At 42.0% G+C, this 12,865-nt stretch overlaps 1 pseudogene; it reads right to left on the reverse strand.

Annotated features, from left to right (window-relative positions):
• Positions 1 to 590: 590 nt before the first annotated feature.
• Positions 591 to 12,865, reverse strand: part of LOC140912858 (up-regulator of cell proliferation-like) — a 79,371-nt pseudogene continuing 67,096 nt past the window's right edge.

Below are 12,865 nucleotides of genomic sequence, written 5' to 3' on the forward strand. Positions count from 1 at the left end.
ATACAATTTCCTCCTAAAGTCTCTCCCGCTAACAGCTAGCTGTCATGGGAGAACTCATTCGGACCCTGTTTACAAAGTTATGTTAGGAAGAAGCTTCTCCTCTAAAAACGTTTCTATACAATTTCCATTAGATGGTTTCTTGCACCTCCCACTGAGACATCTTGTAATGGCCACTGTCAGAGACAGGATGGATCACTGGTTTGATCCAGTACAGCAGGGAGATGAGATACCGAGCTAGATGGCCTTTAGGTCTGATCCAATACAGCAAGGATGTGGGATACTAGGCTATATGGGTGATTGGTCTGATCCAGTACTGCAGAGAGGTGGGGATACCAGGCTAGATGGGCTGTTATTCTGGTTCAGCAAGGACACAGGGATACATGGACTATCAGTTTGCTTTGGTATGGCTGTTCCTGTGCAGCAGCCTTGCACTAACTGGAAGAAGTGACCTGCAATTGATTTTTTTTTTTTTTAGTTTTCAATTTAAAAAACGGTATAGGCTGTCAGATTGGTTCATATTCCATTTTTTAAAATTAAGGGTTTTGTTTTGTTGAAGTGTATCCTATTTAAAGAGACTCTTGGCATGTCTATTATTTCATGTAAAACACTTCCTTTAGGCTCTTCAGCGCCTGCTCTTTAGTTAGATTTTTCCAGTCTCCTGGAAGATCTGCTGCTTTAGCACCATACGCTCTAGCTAACTGGTCACTGAATGATTTGAAAACAAATTTCCTGAAATCAGAAGCATCAATATTGGGACCAGTCTGAATGTGCCAGTCTGGGTAGTAATGGCGGTAATCTTTGAAAGGCTGAAATTTCCCATCTGCGGCTGCAGTTTGGAATTCACGATTGGAAACCACATCAGAGGAGCATATGGAATGCTCAAGCTTTTGTGAATCACAATCCCTGAAGTTCCCTAACCCTTTGGGTCGATGGACTGATACAAAATGCTCTTTATGGTCAGTGCCTCCTGCTTCACAGGGGGCTTCACAGAACGGACACTGCTTCCCACAGCCAAACACTCGCTTGAAGATCTCATCCTGGGGTTTCACTGGCAGGCTGGAGAGTTTGGTCTCAAGTTCCAAATGATTAAACTGGGTTAAGATTTGTTGTTCCAGCTCCAGAAGGAAGATTTCAATGTTACCAGAAAGCTGCTCAATTTTTGCTGTGGTTTTAAACTGTACTCCAACTAAGCTATTGCTGGAAATGGCCAGGTCCTGCTGCAGCTCTTTGCAAAAGCTGTCTAAAAAGGCAGAAACTGTGTTATTGTTTTTATTTATGGAGTTTTTCAGAACTCCCTTGATTTTATTTATTATTCTGGATAGAATCCCTTTCTCCAAATCCCTCAAACTTGCCTTCCCTCCATAGTGGTCTATCAGACATCTCTGTATCCAGGATTTGACAAACTCTTCATAGTTACTTTTCTATTTCACATAGTTGTCAAAGTTCATCTCTTCCAGCAGCTTCTTTAGCAAAAAGAACTGAAAGAAGCTTCGGCTGGTGTATTCAAGGGCCTGTTCACTGCTGAGAAAATTGTCAACTATTTCTAGTCCGAGCCTTTTGTTGACATAACCCACCAGGGCAGGTTTGAGACACTGATCACAGAAATTCCTCGCCCTCGTTTGGCTCTCTTTCTTTTCCAAATGGAGATCAGTAAATATGGAGAAATAATGAGGTTTCAGCTTCTCCAGATGTTGCTGAGGATCATTTTCTTTGATAAAATCTTCATGCATCTTCTGAAATGCCCAAGCTGCTTCCCCCAAACGTGAAGCTTCAGGTCAACTTCAAACAAAGGAGAAGTGTGAAGTTTCTCAATCTCCTCCTCTTTTAACCTCTCATTAACCATATGCAGCAGTTCTCCACAATAGGTTTCATCATAGTCTGTTTTGGATTTAACTTTTTCTTCAATGTATTTCTTGCATTCAGTCATTAAAGATAGAGCAAGCTCTTCAGTTTTACAGTAACATTCCTGTGAGAAGTATTCTGCAACTGCTCTGGTCCATTTTAGGTTTAAGTATTCCTTCTTCATTGTGAAAGACTTCATTCTATAATCCAGCAGGCTTTTTGCATGTTGCAGTATCTGTCTGACAGCACCCCCTCTGTGCTTCAGATCCTTTCTCAGCTGGAGATCCATATCTTCAACAACTTGACATTTCTGTAAAGTACAGAGCGTTAACTCTGACAAGGTTTCTCGCCACATCGTTTCAAATTCTTTTTTCAGTTTCTCATTGTCTAGTTTATCTTCTCTGTTTCGGCATTCAGCCAAGAGTCTGTCAACTTCCCCTTCAATTTTCTGCTTGTACCCAGACTGGATATTGTCTATCTTGTGCTGTCCTCTTCGTATTCGAATTGCTTCCTCACAGTTACTGCTTGAATAATTTTCAAGTTCTCTTTTGAGGCTATTTGTGCTCCTTTTGAAATCTTCTCTGTACTTTTCTATCAGGTTCAAATTTGGAGCTTCACCTTTAAAATACTGTTCTAAGTTATTCAAGAGCTTCTGTTCTCCCTGCTGTAGTTTCCCTTGTGCTTCCATTTTTAAGCTGTGAAAGAGATCACCCTCTAGTGTCTCTGGCAGCTGATTCTGGATAAAAGTTTCTTTTTCAGATATCCAGAGATACATCTCCTTGCGGAAACCTCATTCCCATTCAGAATACTTCACAGACAGCTGGTGATAGGCTTCAGCTACAAGGCTGTTTCTAAAGCTAAAGATGAAGTTCTCATGTTTCACTGACTTCCACAGGCTCTTCAACCATACAATAAAATCAGGAATATCCTTTCCAGCCCTTATCCGTGAACGGTTCTCTATGAATTCAAACAGGTATTTCTTTAGCTCACACACACTCTCACTGTATCCAGTGTTTACGGGAGCCATGAGAGGGACTCCATGCCGCAAGCCAGGCATGTACCAATTGTGTTTTTCTGGGTCATACTCCATAATATCAGAAAATGTCATTTCCCTGCTTTGCTTTTCCATCCTTGCTGCAGCTTTGGTCATTTCATTCAGCTGCTCCAGGAGGTGTTTCCTGTCCCTCATATTTTGATCATGAGCAGACACATCACTGACATTCTGGTGCACAAACTGGCAGTTTGGCTGTTTTCCTATTTCCTCCATTCTGAGAAATGCATGGACCACAATTTGCAGAACATCCTTCATTTCTGTGGCATTCTCCATGGCCATGTTAACGATGGTGATGTCACTCAGTCCAATCACCAGAGTGGCCAGCTCATTGTCATGTTGATAACTGTCTTCCAGTGCTGTTAGTTCAGGGGCCTTCAGACCTTCAGTGTCTATCACCAGGATGAAATCACAGCCAAGCAGCTCCTGAACAGCTTCTGTAACTTTAATGAGTGTCATGAACGCTCCTCGCGTACATCGATCGCTACTCACTGCAAACTGCAGGCCGAACATGGTGTTGAGAAGAGTGGATTTCCCAGTGCTCTGCACTCCCAGCACTGTTATAACCACCATTCTGGATCTACCCCCTAGTCTGATATGGAGATGAGTTAGAACATCTACTACCCAGTTCATGGGGATGTTGGAGGCATCTCCATCGATCAGCTCCACAGGAAACCCTTCCAGCATCAGGTCAGCTGCTGTGCATGGGAGATGGGAGAATTGTCTTTGGCTTTCTTCCATTTTCCCTTCTTTATCCAGGCTAAATTTCATCCATTTCAGAAAGTAATGTTTCTCCACTGGATTCAACTGTACTATTCCATTGATAAACTTAGTCAAACCATTAGTACGGTCACACTGATTCTGCTGTCTACGTATCTCTAACCATTTCTGTTTCAGTGCAGATTTATAGTCTTCAATGGCCACGTCCCCTTGCCTTTTCATTAGGCACATCTCTTTTTCCAATTTAGCCAAGTTTTTCCATGGGTCTCCTTGCAGGCTCAGCATTTCCCTTTTGTATTTTGCCCCATCTCTTATTTCTGCAGTGATTTCTTCAGTATATTTCCTCGCACACTGACATGCCTGACACTCCTCATCCACCTGGATTCCCAGGTCACGTGCCGTCACAGCCATGGCTCCCAAACTCACTGTCTTCGGAGATGAATTCACTATGGTTCCTATGGTGGACTTCACCTTTTTCCACAAATCCTGCATTATTCATGATACTATCTTTCACCAGTACTAGTGATTTGCTCAGTTTCAACACTGAGGACAGCTTATTAAGAAATCCCAGAGTTTCTTTGGGTTTCTTATTCTTGCAGTTGAGGATGAAGTAATATTTAGAGCTGGATTTTTTCAGAGATGACAACAGCTCGTATTCTTTCTCACCGATGCTCTCGGTAACTATGAACACTGCGGAGGAGACCGCTGTTAAAAAGCTAAACTGTAGCCAGTGGGACTCAATGTCTCCATGCAAATTTGTAACTGCAATGGGTTCTGGGAAAAGATCAGAATTTTCCGTCCCCCCAGGGAAATACCAGGAAATCTCAACCAGCCCATCTGCGATTTTCTGAAGGAAGTTCCCAGACTCCATGTCCCGATGGATAAAGAAATCATGGTGCTGCTGGGAGGGGCTGAGAACCTCATTGAGGAGTTGGGACTTGGAGAAGCTGTAGCTCCCCATCCACACAAAAGAAATCGTTGGCATTTCTGTGAGCACCAGGCTCTCCTCTCTGAACCCTCTGCTCTCTGCCAGGGAGTGCGGCCTCCACTTCCTCACAATGTCCCTCATGGCCCACAGTAATAGGGTGCCCTTGGGGGTGTTGAGGGTGGGTAGCAGCAGAGGGAGGGCAAACTGGCACATGGACATTTTGGACAGGATCTCCTGCTGTAGGAAACTGAGCAAAGCAGAACAGCACAAAGAACATCAAGAGATTGCAGAGAAACTTTCATCTCAGTGTCACTAAAACAGAAACTGCCATCAGTATGCAGTTTCTCCTCATAATCATCCATTTCTTCTGCAGGAGCCTTGTGCCCAATGCTTGTATTTCTGGCCGTCCCATTCAGAGCTATGACCTTCCTCAGGAAATGCCAAGGTAAATCACCTAATGCCTCTGGAATCCTGTTCTTGATGCTTTCTGGGCAGATCTCCAAAACATCCCTCAGCCTGATCTTGATGCTTCTGTGCTTCTCCAGGTTTAATCTGGACAGAACATCTTGAAATGCTTTACTTCTTTCTGCAGAAGGAAGTTAAAACAAACCAAAATTTCAGAGTAGAAAATGGTGACTTTATATACAGTTTACTCATTCCATAGACAGCCTGATGTTTGTAATTTAAAGAAAAGCAGTACCCAGTAAGTAACAGATGACTTATACATCCTGGATTCAATTCTTCTCTTACTTATATTGGTTTAACAAAAATGAAGCCAATGGGATTACTTCCATGCAAATAAAACATAGTTCTGGCCCACTTTGAACTCCACTAGGTTGGTTTGCATTGTTTGATCCCAATCCTTATCCTCAGCGCAGTGCAAAGTCCACTTTAAAATGGCTTAAGTGGCCAACTGAGAATTTCCTCGAAAATCTTCCAGTATAACCAGCTCTATGACATCCCAGCTCACAGCTACTGGAGGAGGGGGCATAGACTCAGGACCCTGTCTCTGTGGTGATCCCAGAAGCTGGAATGATCCCTTGGCTGCTCTAAGCTGCTGCTCAGGATCAGACTGGTGCCTGGCAGTCTGAGGATCAGGTGGCTGTGATGGTAGCCTTCACCCCTCACCCTGAGCTGTGCTGGGCATCAATGGCTCATCCGGAGGATCTGACCCTTTATTTCCCTTTCAGCAGTCAGTGCAGATTACACCTTCTGGGAAGACTTATTTTTGATTTTCTTCATATCTTCCTCCATCTCTTTGCTGGGACATGTCTTTTACAGGCGTAGCTAACAGCACTGTGGCTTTGCTTACTTCCCAGCGACCAAATCAGTCCCTTCACTCACGCTACTTCCTCTGTCCTTTTGGGGAGCTGTGAGTACTGTCATTACTTACAAAGCAAATTTACCCACATTGCAACATGGGGAGCTAATGCGAAGACACCTCCAGGCCAGTCCTGGTACGGTAATGTCTCCAGTGCAGTGTTAGGGTATTTGGACCTGATAAAAAATTAACCCATTTATTATGTGTTATAGAGACATTATTAAGGTCACAAGAGCAAACTATTCCACTGCACAGGAAAGATAGGAAGAGTGGCAAGAGACCATCCTGGCTTAACCAGGAGATGTTCCATGATCTAAAAATAAAAAAAAGAGTCCTACAAAAAGTGGAAACTAGGTCAGATTACAAAGGATGAATACAAACAAACAACACAAGTATGTAGGGGCAAAATTAGAAAGGCCAAGGCACAAAAGGAAATCAAACAAGCTAGAGACATAAACGGTAACAAGAAAACATTCTACAAATACATTAGAAGCAAGAGGAAGACCAAGGACAGAGTAGGCCCATTACTCAATGAAGACAAAAAAGCAATAACAGAAAATGTGGAAATGACAGACGTGCTTAATGACTTCTTTGTTTCGGTTTTCACCAAGAAGGTTGGTGGCAATTGGATGCCTAACATAGTGAACACCAGTGAAAATGGGGTAGGTTCAAAATAGGGAAAGAGCAAGTTGAAAATTACTTAGACAAGTGAGATGTCTTCAAGTCGATAGAGCCCAATGAAGTGCATCCTAGAATACACAAGGAGTTGACTGAGGAGATATCTGAGCCATTAGCTCTTATCTTTGAAAAGTCATGGAAGATGGGTGATATTCCAGAAGACTGGAAAAGGGCACATATAGTGCCTATCTATAAAAAGGGAAATAAGAAAAACCCAGGGAATTACAGACCGGTCAGCTTAACTTCTGTACCCGGAAAGATAATGGAGCAAATAATGAAGGAATCAATTTGCAAACATCTAGAAGATAATAAGGCAATATGTAATAGTCAGCATGGATTTGTCAAGAACAAATCATATGAAACCGACCCGATAGTTTTCTTTGACAGGGTGATGGCCTTGTGGATAGGGGGAAGCGGTAGATGTGGTATATCGAGACTTTAGTAAGGCATCTGATATAGTCTCAAATGACCTTCTCATTAAAAAGCTAGGGAAATACAACTGAGATGGAGCTATTATAAGGTTGGTGCATAACTGGTTGGATAACCATTCCCAGAGTAGTTATCAATGGCTCACAGTCATGCTGGAAGGGCACAACGAGTCGGCTTCTGCAAGGATCAGTTCTGGGTCTAGTTCTATTCAATACAGTCATCAATGATTTAGATAATGGCATAGAGAGTACACTTATAAAATTTGCAGACGATACCAAGGTGGGAGGAGTTGCAAGTGCTTTGGAGGATAGGATTATAATTGAAAATGATCTGGACAAACTGGAGAAATGGTCTGAGGTAACTAGGATGAAATTCAATAAGAACAAATGCAAAATATTCCACTTAGGAAGGAACAATCAGTTGGACATGTACAAAATGGAAAATGACTGCCTGGGAAGGATTACCGCAAAAAGGGATCTAGAGGTCAGAGTGGACCACAAGCTAAATATGAGTGAACCGTGTAAGACTGTTGCAAAAAAAGCAAACATCATTCTGGGATATATTAGCAGCAGTGTTGTAAGCAAGACATGAAAAGTAATTCTTATGCTCCAGTCCACGTTGATTATGCCTCAACTGGAGTATTGTGTCCAGTTCTGGGTGCCACATTTCAGTAAAGATGTGGACAAATTGGAAAAAGTCCAGAGAAGAGCAACAAAAATGATTAAAGATCTAGAAAACATGACCTATGAGGGAAGATTGAAAAAATTGGGTTTGTTTAGTCTGGAAAAAAAAAGACTGAGAAGGGACATGATAACAGTTTTCAAGTACCTAAAAGGTTGTTATAAGGAGGAGGAAGAAAAATTATTTTCCTATCCTCTGATGATTGGACAAGAAGCAATTGGCTTAAATTGCAGCAAGGGAAGTTTAGATAGGAAATTTTTCCTAATGTCCGAACTGTCAGGGTGGTTAAGCACTGGAATAAATTGCCTAGGGAGGTTGTGGAATCTCCATCATTGGAGATTTTTAAGAGCAGGTTAGACAAACACCTGTCTGGGGTGGTCTAGATGGTGCTTGGTCCTGCCATGAGGGCAGGGGACTGGACTTGATGACCTCTCGAGGTCCCTTCCAGTCCTATGATTCTGTAATGAAGCACCAGCTCTGCTTTAGTTTAGGTTGAGAAGCCCTTTCTACTTAAATGTTAATTCTTCTAAGTGCTGTAAGATCTCCATGCTTACTTGGACTGACTTGAAATTTGTTGTCTCATGGGGGAACAGGATAGGGTTAGTGACCCAAATTTTGGGGTCATTTGAGCAAGGAGTTCCCCAGACACAGCTCGTCAAAAACACAGCATTTTGCAAAATCAGCAGTCTTATAATGGAGGGGATTGTGCACCACAGAGCTCAACATCCCCTACTTGATCTCAGTCACTCATCGTTTATTTCAGCCAGTGTGTGGCACTGACTGCCCGTTTGAGGAAGCAATACTGAAAACATCTATTAAAGGAAACCTTTGGCTTTCTAGAACACTGCATGCAAACACACATGAGCCAAAGAGATTGAAACGTGCATGTGCTGTGAGCCTAGGCAAGAGTCTTTCCAGACAGTCCACTCTCACAGTAGCTGGATGGCTCAAGTACATTTGAGCCCTACTCTACTCCACAGTATTAACAACCTTCCTCAGAATACCATCCTTGCCACCATGGATGTCACTTTCCTATACACCAATATCCCTCACAATGACAGGATAGCTGCCTGCCCCAAATATTTAAAAGACAATGGACAACCATCAATTATCCATCCCAAACACATACCAAACTCATCCAGTTCATCCTCGCCTGTCATAGATTTACCTTCAACAATAAACATTTTGTCCAAAGCATGAGAACAGCCAGGGGTACTAGGATGGCTCCCCAATATGCTAACCTCTTCATGGGTCATCCTGAAGAAGAATTTCTGGAGAAGTGCATCATGAAACCAGTGATATACCTGAGAAATTTTCATCCTATGGGAAGACAGCTTAAACTCCCTCAGACTTCCACCACAACTTCAACAACCACCACCCATCCATTAAACTCTCTCTGGAGCTTTCCCACACTAGCATCAACTTCTGGACACCACAATCAGCTTCAACAATGGAACCCTACAGACAACCATATACAAGAAACGCATGGATCACCACACCTACCTTCATAGATCTAGTAACCACCCCAACCATACCAAGAAATATGTTATTGAAAGCCACTCAGATACCACAGAATGTGCTCTGAGGAGAAAGTAAGTGATATATACCTTAATGAAGGGATAACCTATTTTTTGTCAAGGTCCAAATTTCTTGGTCAAGGTATAGTCAAGGTCCAGACTCCAAGAAAAAAAAATTGAGAAACCCATAATGATAATAAACAAATAAAAACATTGTGGGATCCATTCAAAAGCATCTCACAGTCCGGATTTGGCCCATGGTCCGCCTATTGACTATCCCTGGCTTAACACACTTGTTGTCGATATTGTGAAGGCCAAGACTATAACAGTGGTCAAAAAAGAGCTAGGTAAATTGATGGAAGATAGGTCCATCAATGGCTATTAGCCAGGATGGGCAGGGATGGTGTCCCTAGCCTCTCTTTGCCAGAAGTTGGGAATGGGTGACAGGGGATGGATCACTTGATGATTACCTTTTTGATTCATTCCCTCCGAAGCACCCGGCATTGGCCTCTGTCAGAAGACAGAATACTGAGCTAGATGGACTTTGGTCTGACCCAGTATGGCCGTTCTTATGTTCACTTAAAACCACCTTCACCAAACAAGGACACTCCATCAGAGAAGTAGATTGCATCATGCAACAGGCCACCCAAATACCCCAGGAGAACCTGCTTCAGTACAGAAATAAACCCCCTTCTCACTGCATACCCCTATTTGTCACCTACCACCCCGCACTGGAACCCATACAGTAAAGCTAGTGTAACCACCAATGGGTGTAAACAACTACACCCCATACGCGATGGGTACCCCATCATGAAAGAAATATTTCAAGAATCATCTCTTCTGGTCTTCAAACAATCTCTTCAAACTCATTGTTGCCCTGGTTTGAGGGATATGTATACCCCATTATGTGATCAAACTAATTGCAACCATATTATGTGCATTCTGCCAATAGGAATTAATGAAATAGAACACCACATAGTTAAGGGTTCAGTTGGAGAGAGGCTTTTAGAAGCGAGGTCATATCTAGCTGATAGTTTTTGCTAATCAGAATGGGAGGAGGGGACAGACAAGTAAACAACTGAGACTGAAAACCTTGGTGGTTGGAAAACTTTGAATCTAGGCACCTCTGATATGAAAAGTTGACTGAAAGTTAGAAAAGAGATGATCCAGTTGGGGTCATTATGACCTATGTGTTTTGTAGAAGTTAGTTATAAAAGATTAGCTAATAGAGTATATTGTGGAGCAGTCCTCTGAAGCCATCTTGAGACACTTTTTTCTGACACCCTTTCTCCCTGGTGGGTGAGCAACTGGCCACTACAAACCTGCTGTTAATTACTCAATACCATTCGAGATGTTAGGAAAAATATCTGGGATGTTCTAAACCTATTGCTTATGTCTCTGTATGCTTAAATCTAATAAACTGCAGTGTTAGATAAGAGCATACTTACTTGCATTTAATCCTTGATCAGACAGAACTGCTGTGTTCCTATTGATTGATTCCTGACACTGCATGGAGTGAAATAGTTAAGTTGCCCCTGTTGTGGGTTCTGAAAACCCCAGATAACACTCGTCATCAAGAGGAAGCTCCCCACAGACCAGGACACACCCACTCAAAGCAGCACCAGACTCTGCCAGAACAATAGATGCAAAACTTGCAGACATATCTCCATTACTATCATGATCAACACTCCACACAAAACACCTTTCAAGATTCCAGGATCTTATACATGCCTATCACATGTAGCACACTTCATCCAGTGCACTAAATGCCCGAATAATGATTATATGGATGAAACAGATAACCACTATACACTCAAATGAATATACACAGGAAAATGATAAAAGACAAAAACACCCTATCACCTGTGGGTGAACACTTTTCATAAAGTAATCACTCTATATCTGACCTATCAGTCCCAATCCTCAAAGGAAACTTGCCCAGCATTGTGAAAAGAAGAACCAGGGAGCTTACATTCATTACTCTGCTGGACACCAAATCGTGGATCATGGACATCATGGATTGAACAGAGACACTAGATTTATGGTTTATTAAAACAATCTGTAATCCACTAACGCCCTCTTTTTTTCCTATGTTTGCAGAGGTGCTAATGGCCCACTCTACTTTGAATGGTCCCTTACAATATGTGCTAACTACTTATGCTAAACAATCTGTTCCATCTTGCATTTTGCTCTGACATTGGGAGTAATGTTCCCAGACCCGAAGAAGAGCTCTTTGTGGCTCAAAAGCTTGTCACTCTCACCAACAGAAGTTGGTCTAAGAAAAGATATTTCCTCACCCACATTGGCTTTCTAATATCCTGGGATCTACCCAGCTACAACTACGCTGCAGACAACCCTATGCTTGTCAGAAATCTGAGAATAATCTCTAGGAATATTGACAGGTTTCAGAGTATCAGCCATGTTAGTCTGTATTTGCAAAAAGAAAAGGAGTCCTTCTGGCACCTTAGAGACTAACCAATTTATTTGAGCGTAAGCTTTCGTGAGCTACAGCTCACTTCATCGGATGCATTCAGTGGAAAATACAGTGAGGAGATTTATGTACACACAGAACATGAAAAAATGGGTGTTATCATACACACTCACTTAAGATGAGCTATTACCAGCAGGAGAGTCAGGGCGGAGTGGGGGGGGGAGAAAACCTTTCTTGATAACTGCTGGAAATGGCCCACCTTGCTTATCACTACAAAAGGTTTTCTCCTGTGCCCCCCCCCCAGTGGTAATTATTATTTTCTGCGGGTATCTGCTGCTGTTCTTGTGACACAGTGCCCTCTGGTGGGCAAAAGGTGGAATGCAGCAACATTTTGGCAGAAGCTTTTTTTTCTACACAAAAAATTAAAGATATGCATGGCTCATTAATTATGCATGCCTACAGTAGTACAGAATTCCTCCAGGAGTAATATTTGGAGAAAACCTGATTTCACAACAGCTGGTCCTTTGTAGAAGATTTTCTTCTTTGATGAAACACAAATGCCTCATAATTAAAAAAATCCCATTCCCTATGCACCAGGTGAACCCTCCAAGGTTGAAATGCAGTAGCATTCAAGTTCAAAATCTTGGTCTTTATCTTCAAGGTGTTCAATGGCCTTGGCCTAGTGTATCTAAAAAATCAACTAACGCTACAGGACAAAGACTGTGGTCAACATTTACTCTTGTCTGCCACAATGAAATGGAATTCTTTACAAGGGTAAAGCTCATCTAGGTAGGAGACAGAGTTTCCTTGAAAAGGTGACCAATAATTTAAGTCTGATTGAATATCAGATTTGGAGTGAGCAGAGGGATTCAAAGAGAAAAGTGATGGGTTCAAATCAACAGGTAGAGAACGTGCTTTTAGCAGCTCAACCTCAATACATTATTTCTTGAAAAAAATGCTTATGGATACACTGGACACAGAAATATTTTGGATTGCTTTTTCCCAAAAATGGCTTTTCTGAATTGTTTGGGATATATACTCAATGTGTGTCCACCTCAGATACCCATCCTACCTGACCTTAAATGAAATTGATGAGTTCAGCATTAAAAATTAAACATTGTTTTAAAATTAAGTATTTTAAATACTTGTGGCACCTTAGAGACTAACAAATTTATTTATATGCTCAAATAAATTGGTTAGTCTCCAAGGTGCCACAAGTCCTCCTTTTCTTTTTGCGAATACAGACTAACACGGTTGCTACTCTGAA

The sequence above is a fragment of the Lepidochelys kempii genome, chromosome 6 (genome assembly GCF_965140265.1).
Source record: "Lepidochelys kempii isolate rLepKem1 chromosome 6, rLepKem1.hap2, whole genome shotgun sequence".
In the NCBI taxonomy this organism is placed as follows: domain Eukaryota; kingdom Metazoa; phylum Chordata; order Testudines; family Cheloniidae; genus Lepidochelys; species Lepidochelys kempii.